At 38.2% G+C, this 14,722-nt stretch overlaps 1 long non-coding RNA gene across 1 annotated transcript; it reads right to left on the reverse strand.

Moving 5' to 3' along the window:
- Positions 1-401: 401 nt before the first annotated feature.
- Positions 402-12,338, reverse strand: LOC105235995. Its single transcript, XR_854416.3, has 4 exons — positions 10,428-12,338; positions 8,981-9,176; positions 8,444-8,726; positions 402-7,228 (listed from the first exon to the last, which is right to left on the reverse strand). It is a non-coding gene; the product is annotated as an uncharacterized LOC105235995 (long non-coding RNA).
- Between the last annotated feature and the right edge of the window lie 2,384 nt (positions 12,339-14,722).

Raw genomic sequence — 14,722 nt, forward strand, 5'->3', positions numbered from 1 at the left:
CCTCCCCCACTCTGAAAAAAAAAGAAGGAAAGACTAGAACTAGCACATGATCCAGCAGTTCCACTTGCAGGATTATACCATAAAGTAAAAACATTAACTCAGAAAGATCCCTGCAGTCCCATGTTTATAGTAGCGTTATCTACAATAGCCAAGACATGGATACAGTTTAAGGGTCCATTGATGGATGAATGGATAAAAAAAAGTTGTGATATGTGTATATACACACATACACACACAATGGACTATTATTTAGCCATGAAAAATGAGGAAATTTTATCATTTATGACAATATGGATGGACCTTGAAGGCATTATGCCAAACAAAATAAGTCAGGCAGAGAAAGACAAATACTATTCAATCTCATATATGGAATCTTAAAAAAAAAATCATAGCAGAAAAGATCAGATTTGTGGTTACCAGAGACATGAGATGGGGGAAGAGAGAATTGGAAGAAGGTGGTCAAAATGTACAGACCTTCAGATATAAAATAACAGTAGTAGGGATGTCACGTACAACATGACGATTATAGCTAACACTGCTATGTGACACATGGTAAAGTTTTTAGGAGCGTAATAGATCCTAAGAATTTATATCACAAGGAGTAATTTTTCCCTTTCTTTTTATTATATCTAGATGAGATGATGAACGTTAACTAAACCTACTGAAGCAATCATTTCACCATATATGTAAATTAAGTCATCATGCTGTATGCCTTAAACTTATACTGTGATGTATGTCATTATTTCTCAGTAAAACTGGGGAAAAAATTGTAAGCCAGTATTTATGTGCTTTCTCTACTTTCTCTACTTAACTGTCAGCACCTCTAAGGCAGGGCCAATTTTTTACTCATCTTTATAGCCCTCATCCGTCACTGTAAATCCTTAATGAAACTCATTAAGATAAAAGAAAATTACTTTTCAATGAAATGACCGTAAGTTTTTCACGTAAATCAGATCTGAAAGGAGAAGATATTACTGGAAATTCTATACTTCCCAAAAAAAGCCATGAAAATATTAATCTTAAATTAGTTTTTGGACATTAAGAGGTACTGAACCTAAGCCTTACACAAATTTTTTTTGCTGGATTGAAAAGTTGTCTTTGGTCTAGAAAGAGTGTTGTAAATTTGGAAGCCTATGCTCTAGCTTATTGTTTCATTTTATGCTCTACATCAGGAATTGGCAATTTTTTACTGTAAAAGATCAGGGAGTAATTATTTTAGCCTTTGTGTGTCAAATGGTCTCTATTGCGCCTACCCGAGTCTGCCATTTTGCAAAAACGCAGCTGTAGACAATTTGTAAATGGATGTGGTTGTGTTCCAATGAAACTTTATTCATGAACACCAAAATTTAAATTTTATATAGTTTCACATATCAATTAAGCAATGTGGGCATGTCCTCTTGCCCCCAAAAGACCTCCCTTTGTTCTAGCATGGTGCCAAAAATACTAGACATTCATCTGTTTGGGTCTCAAACAAGTAAGTCTTCATTCCATTTTGTAGAACTTTCAGCTTTATTTTCTAACACCTTAAAAGATTTTTTTTAAAAAGTAGAAGTCAATTAAAAGGAAAAAGGACACATAAAGTTGAAACCCCAGATGTAGGCTCCAAGCGTGGAGCTAGAGTGTAAGAAGAGGTCAGAGGAGTAATGGACAGGAGCGCGCTAGGGAAAGGTCCTGAAAGAGAGGTAGGAGAGAACAAAAGAAGTGTATTTCTTCATAATTTCACAATTATGTCCAACATGATGCCCGTAGTCCTGGATTTCCTTTGTGAGTCATTACACAATGTTTCCATTCTTAAAAACACTGGCTTTTCTTTTCATCTGACGCTACCCACTGATAAGACTACTAAGGAAATAAATGGAATTATTCTTATTTCCTGAGCCTTTTATCCCCTTTCAAAAGGTCAAGTTCCTAGAGAATAGTAATAAATGAACCATGGTAGAGCAGTTTGTGGAAATTTTTACTTGACCTGTAACTTAGTTTTAGAAGTAATTCTATGCAATTATAAAATGACTATGCTTGACAAATAATTGCTCATCATGGTAGCAAATAAATTCTATCTATGCAATTCAGCAAGAATATCATATCCCAAAAAGGATTTTCGTTTAAATTTGTGGTTTCTAGGTATCATTGTTCATATACTTGGGTAATAATGTAACTTTGTATTTTAGGAAATATACATTTTATATGCTTACAAGAGGAAAAAAACACTTCAGTGTTCCAGGATGCGTTTTGTTTTGTTTTAGTTATTTATTTACTTATTTATTTTAATTATTTAAATAAATAATTTCCCTTTTTACAAGGGAGCACAGGGAGAGGACATAGAGAGGAGACAGGGCTGGAGAAGACACGATTAATGTAAATGATTAATGTAAATGAAGAAAACAAACCGTAGAGGAGAAAGACACAAGGGCTGCAATTCCGAAGTAGCTGAATAAGGCTTTGATGTATGGTAGCAAAGGGAAGGAATGAAAAACACAACATGCTGTAGCGACAGAGGGCTTTATTTGTCTTTGTTTCCCAATAGAATGGTCTTCCTAATGTCTCTCTTCCATCCTCATATTCCAAAATACTTACTCAATTTATTGAATACTTACCTACTCTACAAGATTTTTTAAACACTCAGACAAATAACATACAATCCCTGACCTCTTTTCAGTTTTTCACTGTTATCAGGAAAGTTACTATGAGCGTTCTCGCATACACAGACTATTTGTATCTGTTAGGTAAACACTCAGCAGTGAAATGTTTGTGTAATAGAGAATTCTTATGTTTAGCTTTTCTCAGAACTGTCAGTTTTTCTAAAGGATTCTTCCAATTTTTACTCCCCATCAGTGTAAGAGAGCTTCACATCCTCACCAAAGCTTATTAATATCAGTCTTTAATTTTAGCAATTGTAGTGGATAAATTATGGCATTTTCACTGAGTTTCTTTGATAATAACTGATGCATATATTTATAGGATATTTTGATGGTCTTTCTTGTGGGTGGCCTCTCAAGTCTTTGCCTGTTTTTAAATTAAATTATCTATCTTCTTCTTAATGATTCTTCTTTATATATATTAGATGTAAGTCCTTTGAATTGAAGTCTAATCAAAGGCTGTTCCCATTCCCAGAGCTGGAGGACCTGACAAAGCTGGCTGGTGAAATCTTTATGATTTCTATAGGCCAGTGACTCTTTTATATCTCTCATTCTGTCCTTTTTGTAATTGCATTGTTTTTGTTCCATGATTTATGTCTATTTTGAATATTTTTTCCCAGCCTGTGGTTTACCTTTTTTACTCCTTGCTGGTGGCTTTTTATAAACAGAAGTTTATAATTTATTGAAGTATATTTTATCAATTATTTCTTTTGGGGTTAAGGGCTTTTGTGACTGTTGAAGAAGCTGTCAGAATAGCCTGGTGTCTTCTAAAAGTTTGATTTTTCTCATATTTAGGTCTATGGTCCATCTTGAATTAATTCTATATATGGTTTGAAATAGTAGTTAAAGTTAATTTTTTATCACATGGAAATACAGTTGTTGCAATATCATTTATTGCAAACATTACATCCGCCAGTTTTTTATTAGTTACTGTTTTTCACTCCAAACCCACCTAGCATATTGCTGTTTTGTGATGCTGGGACTGAGACATTGCAAAGCACATTTCTGTTTTGCCAGCTGGCTTGCTGTTAAGCCCTACCAGCAGAAGTTGCTAGAAAGAGGCTTCAAAGCTAGAGGAGAAAGAAAACTTATTTTTCCTGTTTGTTAGTTCGTTGGTTTTTTCCCAAGGGCGTCTGTGGCTGGTGGTCTCCGTGAGTGGCACCCGCCAATATTTCATCCCTGTTAAGGCAGAAGAATGTTCCGTCCTTCTGCAGCAACAATACTCCTTTTCCAGAGGCCTGGGATCCATCACACAGGTTCCTCCTCTAGCCCTCCGAAGCTTGTAAACAGAAGCAGCAGCTGAGACCAGCCCTCCTCCGAGCTGAGAATGAACCCTACAAACCCTTTCTCTAACTTTTCAAGCTCTTGCTTTCTGCAGTTGTTACACTTAGAGTCTCTGTTGCCCTTTTAGTTGTTCATAACATTTTACTCTGTGAACAATGCTTTACATTATATTCTCTTTGTTCAAATTCGCTGTGTGGTTTCTATCTCCGGACAGACCCCCACTAACGCAGCATCTGTTCACTCACTGAATTGCGGTGGAATGTCACCGCAAATCGGGTGACTTCATATAAATGGGTATGTTCTTGGCCTCTATGCTATGTCATGAGTTTATTTGTGTGTCCTCATGCCAGTACCACACTGTATTAATTACTGTATTATTATAGTAAGTCTTCCTAGCTAATAGTCATGCGGTTCTGTTTTTCTACAAGTGTTGTCTTGGCTCTTCTAGATACTACGTTTCCACCAGAATTTAGAATCAAGTCACCAATTTCCATTTTAAAAAGGAAATTTGATTGAGATTGCTTTGTAGCTATGGATCAATTTGGAAAAAGTGGACATTTTACAATGTTGATTTTTTTTTTCACGGTAAACAAAGGGATATATTCATGAACACGATAAATACTATATTTAAGACTTGCTTAATTTCTCACAAAACTGTGTTGGAACCTTTCTCATAGTATTTTTACACATCCTTCATTAGAGTTAATCCTACGTATTTAATGTTTTTTGATACTACTGCGAAAGGTATAATTTTTCATTTCATTTTCCACTTGCTTGTAGCTAGTATACAGAAAAACAATTTTTCGTTGATGTTGTATCCAGCAACCTTGCTAAATTTACTTAAATGTCCAAATAAGTTTTATTTCTTTTTGTGTAGTTTTGATTAGTGGTGATTCCCAAGGAATTTGTCCTTTCAAACTGAGTTGTCAAATTTATCACCATAAAGTTGTCCATAGTATCTCTTATTATCCTTTTAATGTCTGAAGGATCAGTAATAGTAACTTAATGTTCATTCTTCATATCGGAAAATATTTTTTGCTTCTACTTTATCTTGATCAATACTGCTGGGGGGTTTATCAATTTTATTAATCTTTTCAAAGAACCAACTTCTCACTTTGTTAATTTTAGTTATCAAACTTTCGGGTTTTATTTTGCTGTTTTTTCTTTTATCTTTAGTATTTTTTTGCTTTCTACATTTTGAATTTAATTTGCTCTCTTTTTACAGCTTCTTGAAAATGAAAGCTCCCTCAAAGCATTGCTGTGGCTGCACTGTTCTGATTTTTATGTGTCATATTTTTATTTTCATTTAGTTCAAAACAGTTGTTAATTTTATCTCTCTTTTTAAAAAAAATTATGGGTCATTCAGAACATATTGCTTGATTTCCAAACATTTGGGAATTTTCTAGGACTTTTGCTATTGTTATTGATTTCTAGTTGATTCTCACTGTGGTGAGAGAACTTATAGTATGATTTTAATCTTTTAAATTTTATTAGTATTTACTATATATCATATGGCCTATTTTGACAGATGTTCCGTGTGCTGGAAAAGAACGTGTATCTTGCAGTTGTTAGGTGTTATGTTCTATAAATGTCAATTAAAGCAAGATAAGTAATAACGCTGAGTTTTCTATAAACTTTTTTGTAGCTTCTTCTGTTAATTACTGAAAAAGATGTGTTAAAATATGTAATTTTGAATGGGTTTGTCTATGTTGTTTTAAAGTTCTACTGAATTTTTCACTGTTATTTAGGTGCTAACACATTTTGAATCACTATGTTTTGTTGGTGAATTTTATTGAAAGATATAAAATGGATTGAGAGAGAGAAAGAGATGGAAAGATTTCATATCATAAAGACGGCAAGTCTTTCCAAAATAATCTGTAAGTTAAATGCAAGATCAGTCAATAGCCTAACAACTTTCTTTTGTTGTAATTCTTAAGTTCACTCTATAAATCATCCATAAGAATTAAAACCTAAAAATAGACAAAACAATTTCAGTGAAAGAATTTTAAAAGGAAGGATTCACATTTTACTATTCTTACAACTGCAAACATTCAGAAATTAAATCAGAGTGAGACTCAACCAAGTTAGATTACAAAATCAAATGAATGGGAAAGAATGCTTAGGAACACATCTACATATTTTTATATATACAGGAGTTTGGCATGTGACAGATCCTAACTGTGATCTCTGTTTTGGGTACATTACAGAGTAGATTCTTTGAATTAAATTATTACATTTCTAAGAAAGTAAATATTAAAAGTCGTTTTGAATGTTTTGCTAAGCTAGCAAGAAAAGAAAAAAAAAAAAAGCACAGAGGGGCCAAAAATGATGGAATGCTAGAATTCTGTGAGACGATGTGTACCACAGCCAGATTTCGTCCTAGGGAATTTGGCTCCGTCCTGGAGACCTTGAGCTTCCACTTTGATGGCTGCATGGGGCAAGGACAGAGGATAAGCCCTGGGACTAGCTAATGTGGGATACCTAACAAAAACCCTCTGCATAAAGCTAGTTACCCAAAGGGCCTTTTACCCTCTGTATCAAAATGAAAAGGAAATAAACCTGTTATGCGGCAGGTCTACACCTGTGTGAAACTTTCCATTGAATGAAAGTAAAAACCAAAATCTCCCCCGAGGATTTGTAACAAATCATCACTCACCGTGGTTTACGGTCTGAATTCCTGCAGCCAAGAAGGTCCGATAAACCTCAAACCACTCAGACGTGTTGTATCTCCAGGCAACTAGTAGAAGCAAACATAAGCCATCTTGGAGAGACACGACTGCATCTGAGGCCTCAAAACACTCAAACCAATGGACGAGTATTGTGGAAAGCGGTGTGTTGGTTTGGAGATGTGAGTTCCCATGTCCCCGCAGCGCCATTCCCGTGCATCGTCCCTGGAGGAACTGTAGTATACGTGTGCCAGGAGAGGTGAGTGTGCACGTGGATGCCGAGGAGAGCCTGTTGGTAATTCCAAAGCAGTAGCAATGAATGAGCTGTTTCTCCATAGGCGAACAAACTGGGGTCACAGAACGCAGCATCTCATAGAAAGAACTCACTCCGTTTGAATAGGTCTCTGTGTCACAGTGTTCAATTCTTTTTTAAGTCAGTTACAAGATGTGGGCAGGTTGACACCATTCATCTAAAGTTTTAAAACTCAAGGGACACCTGGGTGGCTCAGTCGGTTAAGCATGTGCCTTCAGCTCAGTTCATGATCCCAGGGTCCCTGGATGAAGCCTGCGTTGGGCTCCCTGCTCAGCCTGCAGTCGCTTCTCCTTCTGCCTCCCCCTTGCTTGTGCTCTCTTGCTCTCTCTCTGTCAAAAAAATAAAGTGTTTAAAGAACAAAATAAAATTGTAAAACTCAAGTTTCATGGTTATTTAAAGCAAAAAAATACATAAGAATTTTAAACATTAACCTCTGAAAAACATTTTTTTCTGGAGAGGTTAGGAGGACAGAGGTTGTGTGAGGCAGAGGAAAGTAAGACTTAAGCTGTGTCTGTAAGATTTATATCTTTTCTTTTTTGTATGGGACAGATCTGAATCAAGTAATGCATTTTAGTCATAGGAGTCTGTTTTGTTCTTTTCATGTCTGTATATTTTAAATGCTTTAAATTATAAAATTTGAAAAAAAAGAAAAGGATAGAGAATCAAAGCCAAACCCATGTTGATAAGAGATTTCCATAATTAAGCGCCTTGCTCCATTTTACTCCAAGTATATAATTAATGCCAAATAATTCTTTAAAAATAAGTCTCAATGAAAAATCTTAGTTGGGTGTGATTTGAAACAGAAAACCTAAAACCTACTATTCAATAAATATCTCATTTACAACCTTATTTCATTCAACTTTGTATCAGTCTATAAGCTAGTAATATCTTCTTTTTAAAAATATTTTCCCCAGGGGCGCCTAGGTGCCTCAGTCAGTTAAGTGTCCGACTCTTGGTTTCAGCTCAGGTCACAATCTCAGGCTGTGGGATCAAGCCCGGCATTGGGCTTCGTGCTCAACAGGGAATCAGCTTGAGATTATCTCTCTTCCTCTCCCTCTGCCCCTCCCCCCACTATGCTCTCTCTTTCTCTCTCTAAATAAATAAATTAAAAAAAAATTTTTCCCCCAGGTTTCGCTATCGCATGGTCTTTTCCTCCCCAGGGAAGGTAGAATGATTCATCTGATGGCCAGCCGGAGCCTGGCGTAAACTGGGCCTGCTTTGCTTAATTCCTCCTTTCTCCCCTTGGGAAGCCAGTATATGTCTTGGGTAGCTCACTCTATGATAGGGTTTTATAGTTTGGAGAGTATTAACTCAAATCCAACATTTGGTGTATGTGCTTTGAACACTGAAACATAAAATTGGGAGTAGAATGATAGACCAAAATAACCTGTCAGGAGGATTCTCACAGGGCTTGGATTCGTGGACCACGGACTTGAATGTGCGGGGAGGGAGACCTTGGTGGTTCATAAAGTCTCACTTAGAGTGTAGCAAGCCAAGAGGGTTTTCACTGTTGTGTGATTGGAATGTAACTGCCGTAGCCTGACCTTGGCAGGTGATCGCTGCTCCTGGCTATTCTGTCCACAGGCCATTAGCTGTTTTGTAGAGGCAGGACTATACACGAGGGCAGCTTCGCACAGATCTTCGGACCACTCAGGCCTCAGCAAAGGCATGGGGCTGGTAAGACCTGGGGTAGGGTGCGGAAGTACAGTTCAAATCTCGGGAGGGCTGTGCGTCTCTGGACCATCCTAAGCCAAAGGGCAGAGGCTCTGTCACTCTGGCCGCTGCATCTGACTGCACAGGCACAACTGAAGAAGCAACGATTCAGGTCTAAAGAAAAGACAACCGTTCCACATTAGACAATGGAAAAAAAGAACAATGTTGGCTGCTTTCAGTGCAAGACTGCTGAATATTACGCCTGCTGCAGAACCCTGGGGAGGTGACGGCTATGAATTGTTAGAGCCAGGCTCTGCATTGACTGCCTCAAATTCCACTCTGAATTTAGGGCCAAGATGGAACCCACGAATGGCCCAATGTTGAATTTATGTTTGTACCCAGGCTCAAGGCTGGAAAATACTAATTACCTGATGTGTTTCAAGGCGATGCTGTTATTGTAGGTGGCAGGCAGGTACTCTGAGGGAACATGCCTGGGAAAATGTATGGAATTCAATAGCACCACAGAAAGAGCCACTGGGGAGCAAGAACCAGTTCTCTCTGGACTCCTCCGAGGGTCTGGTTCTCAGCGCAGGTGCACACCGTAACAACCGATTAATTCACAATCTTGAAAATACATAAAAATAAATAAATTAAATCCATCCATACATACATGCATACATACCTCTAGAAAGGGGACCTGGGCATTGGTATTGAGATACTGAATTGGGGTGTCTAGCCTGAAGGCTGACAAAGGGCTAGGATCTACCAAATACATGATGGCACCCTGCCCACTTTCCTCTCATCCACGATGTGGCCTTTTGTGTTCCTAGGTTATGTTACCTAAGGAATCTTAATTATGTTGTCGACATTTTTTTTTTCACAATAGATAATCCAACGTTGCAATTTAATCTGGCCATCTCAGAAAACCTCTTTGGGATAGTCATTTTTCTTTGGAGACTTTAAGTCTCACAATCCCAACACCATTTCTTGTTTTTCTTCCCTGCTCCCCTGAAATGAAAAATTTAAGTATCTCAGTTCTCTCACCAGACACACATTATTACCATTTACTTGTAAAGATATAGGATAATTACATGTGAGAATAATACGGGTAGTAGGGAAAATAGAATTTCTGCTTTATATTTCTCAAATATATGCCGTCCAAGATATTTTTAGACTTTTTATGGCTGGATGCTTCCCAGGAAAGAAAATTGGTTCTTCCATCAGAAATTTGTTCCTTCTATCTAAGGATTTTTAGATCTTTAGATCTTTGGAAAGTGCTTTCCAAAGTCCAGAATTTTAAGCCACTGAGGGATAATTAACAAGGATAAAAAAGGTATTGGGACTTTAGCCAGCATCACACAGAGCCAGGCCCACAGCCTGACTTACAACCCACGGCTCCAGCTTCCAGACCCGTGAGACTCTGCTTTTCCCAAGTCAACAAGTACTCACCACATTCTAGTGCTCATCATACACATTTGCTTCTCATTTTATTTCTGAGTACTTATTGGGCTTAGTTTCCTTGACTTGCTTGTTTCTATATGAAGCATTTTGGGGATTATTAAAAAAAAAAAGAAGTCCAATTGCCAGTTACTATGGCTTCCAGTTATGAACTTATTAATGATTTCTTGCTTGTTTATTACATTCCTATTTCCATCTCAAAATTTGCCATGAACCCTAACCTGTTTTCCAAAATCGTAATTTCTGCAGAGAACAACATGTTCTATTGGAATCACTTGAAATAGTGTTACAAATTACTCTTGGAGATAGCATGATCCAGGTCCAACGCCGTGTTCTCCTTGGTTAGTTATTGCTCTTGGCTTTGCCACAATTGATGCTCAGATTGCATTAAGTAGACATGACTTATTAGAGTCTCACCTTGCGGGTAATGCCGACAGAGCTGTCTCTCCGCTCGGCTTGATGCATGCTGTTTAACATCACGATGATTCCCGGATTACACCCCTTTTCGTTTACTGTCTGTCATTCCATGCGGCTCAGTTCCTGGCCCATTCTCCCTTCCCTGTCTTTTTGGTTTCACTGCTAAACATGATTGCTGGATAGCAGTCTTGGAAGGAGATTCTGAGAAGATTTATCATCCTGCGGGGGAGCTGGTGTCAAAATCCATTTCAAAAATTCCGATCTTTGAAGATGAAGTCTTTGATGGTCTTAAGCTTTCTTTGAAGTGCGAAGAAGCTTCATGATCAAAACCAAAACTTGATAAGTGAATATTTAAATACCAATGCTAAGTCTATTTATTCTTGTAACAATGATGATGTTATAACCACTAACACCATACAGTACTGTATGTTGAAAATAGTTTGCATGTAATGCTTCGTTTAATTTCATAGCAGTCTTGTAAAGACACCCGGACAAATCTGATTCCAGATTCTATAAATCTTAATCACCACCCATAGATAGAGGAGATCAAAGTCACAGTTAAACTCCTCTCATTAGAAAGGACAGGATACCTAATCTGCAGATATTTCTTGAAGTCAAGTTAATTGGTTATAAGTCATAGGACTTGTCAACTTTCATTTATGGATGTGGCAATTTTAATGTCTTTAAAAATGCAAGCACTATTACTTATTCTTTCATTCAATAAACATTCGTTGAACAAGTATCAGGTACCGTGTTACGTGTGGTTAGGACCTTAAGTTTAAAAAGATACATCTCTTGCCTCAAATTGTTCCCAACCAGATTAAAGAGGCAGGCATGGAAACAAAGCCTTGAAATGTAGTGTGATAAAGGTTCTGACGGAGGTGTGCACACAGTATGAGGGTGGGGAAAGGAGACCAATCCATCCAGACTTATGGCAATATGTCAACATACTCTAATGTTCAGGTATTACCCCGGGAAAAAAATTAAAACTCCATTTCTTAAACAAATCAGCTTTTTCCCCAAGAGATATACTACAGTGTTGTGGTTTAAGAATGTAAGCTGTGGAGCCAGGGTGGCTGGGTTTGAAGCTTGACTCCATTAATTTTTGGCAACTTACCTAACCTGTCTGTTTGTAAAACAAGGATAATAATTTTAATAATAGAGTCATTGTGAGAATTGAATGAGTTAGTATATATGAATTCCTTGGAGCAACACCTGATATATAATAAGCACTATATGCATTAGCTATTGTTATCATAATGTTAATAAAAATATTGACATTCGATGAAAGCTTTTTATAAGGTAAGGATGGATACCTTTCTTCAAATGGACCAGGTGATATTAATGACAACAACATACACTTGAGCCTCTAATGTATTCTAGGTACCATGCCAGGGCCTGGGGAACAAATGCAATTCAAGAGTTCAGGAATACTCAAGGAGCTTGTAATAAAATGGAGGCAAACAAAAACTAGCCACAATACGTTAGAACAAGTGATATTTAAGTATAATGTACTATGGGAAAATGCAGATGAATGGAAAAATTAATTCAGTCCCCATAGATGCATAAAACCTTTATTGAGGAGGTCACATGTGAGCCAGACTTTGAAAGAATCCAACCAAATAAGTATCAAGGCCACTCCAGTCATAAGGAGCAATATGGCAAAGATATAAAGGGATAACAGAAAAACAGAAAGTTGAAGGTTTGTGAAGTGCTTATGGAAGAGTGTCTGGAGATGAGCAGGGAAAAGTGGAATTAGTTCTTACAAAGAGCTCTGTAGTTAATTCTAAACTTGGGAGAGAGTAATGCAACATGGTAACATCTGCATTTTAGAAATATTCCTGTGACACCATGGGGAATAGATTTGAAAAGAAAATAAAGGTAGAAAAAAACATCAAAAGATTATTGCAGTGATCCTCAAGAGAAATGCAGATGGCCTGAGCCTGGACCATGACCAAGGATGAGGAAGAGAGAAGGTACAGTAGAGAGGTCAACAAGATGGAGTGACCAGTTAGATGCGGTAGACAAAGCGGAGGTGCTGAAGATGACCGAGGTATCTGGCATGGGTGACTAAGTATTTGTTAATCCTCATAACCAAAATCAAAAAGGCAGATTTGTCGAAACCGTCTCTATTTAACATCTAAAAAATTCGACTCAGGGACTCAGGAAAGCTGTCCTGATGAGGACTATGGATCTTGAATTCCCGGGAGTAGGATAGGAATTTGGAAATAGTTACCAACAGCAAGGAAGAGAAAGTGGAATGAAAAGAAGACTAACGCTAGAAGCCTGAGAAACTGCCAAATTAAAGGGGTGTCCAGAAGAAAGACAATAAGTAATATGATCTAGAACAGACATAGAAAGAGCAGCAGCCAACGCAATGAGTGTCTGACTGTGTCGGTTGGAGGGATGAGGAGGGAGTTGGAAGCAGAAGGATAGAGTGAGGAAGAAACAGCAGACAGTAGGATTGTGGAAGCTACAAGAAAAGATTTCAGGAAAGTTTTGGTGACCTGGGGTCAAAGAGGTCAAGAAGAGTAGAAATCAGTCCTCTCGATTCATAGAAATGAAGAGAAAGAAAGGTAACCAAATTCTATTTAAGTGCCCACTGTGAGGAGGAGTATAGAGGGACATTTGGTGAGTGGATAGAGGTAGAAACTAAATCTAAGCATGTTTCTGGAAGCCTCAGTGCCAGCATATCATGGGGGTGTTGGAGGAGCCCATCTGATGATTGCTCACCAGCCCCAGAACTGCACACAGTACCATGAGAAAGATCTCTTTTCAGTTCTCATGGCCACTTCAGGGAAGAATCCATACCTGACCTAGAGGACAAGATTTCTTCCATTACTTTGGTGCCATTACTTTGGTGGGCATGAGACCACATACACCATGCTGCCATTCTTCTTCTGAGGGCATGCTGCCTCCCCAGGTGCTTAGCCAAGTCTTGCTTAGGTTCACATACACACAGACACACAGAGTCACACACAGTCACACTCACACATTTTCCTCTCTTTCTCTCTTGCCTACAGTTTGGGTCTGGGAGACACCTCTTCTAAGGTGGTGAGGGGTCAACAGTGCCCCAGTCTCTCCCCCCTTGCTTCTCCCAAATCCTTGCCTATATTCCAAATACATAAAATGTCCCCAGGTAGGACACACAAACTTGACAGCTTACAACAGCTGACAGGGTATGTAGATGAATGAAGCAGGCCCACGGTAGCTATGCCAGCCTGGAGCTCGAGCAGCCCATCTCAACGGGCAGGCACTGGAGCGTTCTATCAAATTCCTCCTTTGTGAAGCTGCACATCCGGCTGTGGCAGATCTTCCAGAGTTTTATAGTAAGCGTCCCAACTTTTAACTGCTAGGAGCTATTAAAAATATTTTAAACACTGTGAAGAAATACAAAGCACATCTGAAGGCGAAGAGGCCCAGAACTCATGAATATCACCCATCTGTCTTAAAATGTTAAGCTTTTGAATGCAAAAGCTAGAAGCACGGCTGATTATTCTGCTTTCCACTTTACCACTTCCTCCTCAAGGGTCCTATGTGCCCGCACAGTAGGGATGTTTAGGGGTGGTGATGAGACAGAAAAGAGAGAAAGACCAAGATAAAAGAATATAGCTTAATATGTAGAAAATAGTACACAACACAAGAGAAAGAAGAATTCAAACCAAAAAATAAAAAATGGGCAGAAAACTAATATTTATTGTACATTTTTGATATAACCAATAACACACATGTATTACCTCATTTCATCTTCATAATGATCCCAGTAAGTATGAATCATTATCCCCGGTCTACAGGTAAGAACCTGAGCCTCCAAGGGATGAAGGAACTTGCCTGTGGTTACACAGTGGGGGAGCTGGGATTTAAACCTGGATTCTTTACTCAGAAGTCATGTTCCTATTCAAGAGGACCCAGAAATGGACCCTCGGCTCTTTGGGCAGCTAATCTTTGATAAAGCAGGAAAAAATATCCAGTGGAAAAAAGACAGTCTCTTCAATAAATGGTGCTGGGAAAATTGGACCTACATGCAAAAGAATGAAACTTGACCACTCTCTCACACCATACACAAAAATAAACTCCAAATGGATGAAAGACCTCAATGTGAGACAGGAATCCATCAAAATTCTAGAGGAGAACATAGGCAACAACTTCTATGACATCGGCCAGAGCAACCTTTTTCACGACACATCTCCAAAGGCAAGAGAAATAAAAGATAAAATGAACTTATGGGACTTTATCAGGATAAAGAGCTTCTGCACAGCCAAGGAAACAGTCAAAAAAACTAAGAGACAGCCCAC

Source organism: Ailuropoda melanoleuca, chromosome 15, assembly GCF_002007445.2.
Source record: "Ailuropoda melanoleuca isolate Jingjing chromosome 15, ASM200744v2, whole genome shotgun sequence".
NCBI lineage: Eukaryota > Metazoa > Chordata > Mammalia > Carnivora > Ursidae > Ailuropoda > Ailuropoda melanoleuca.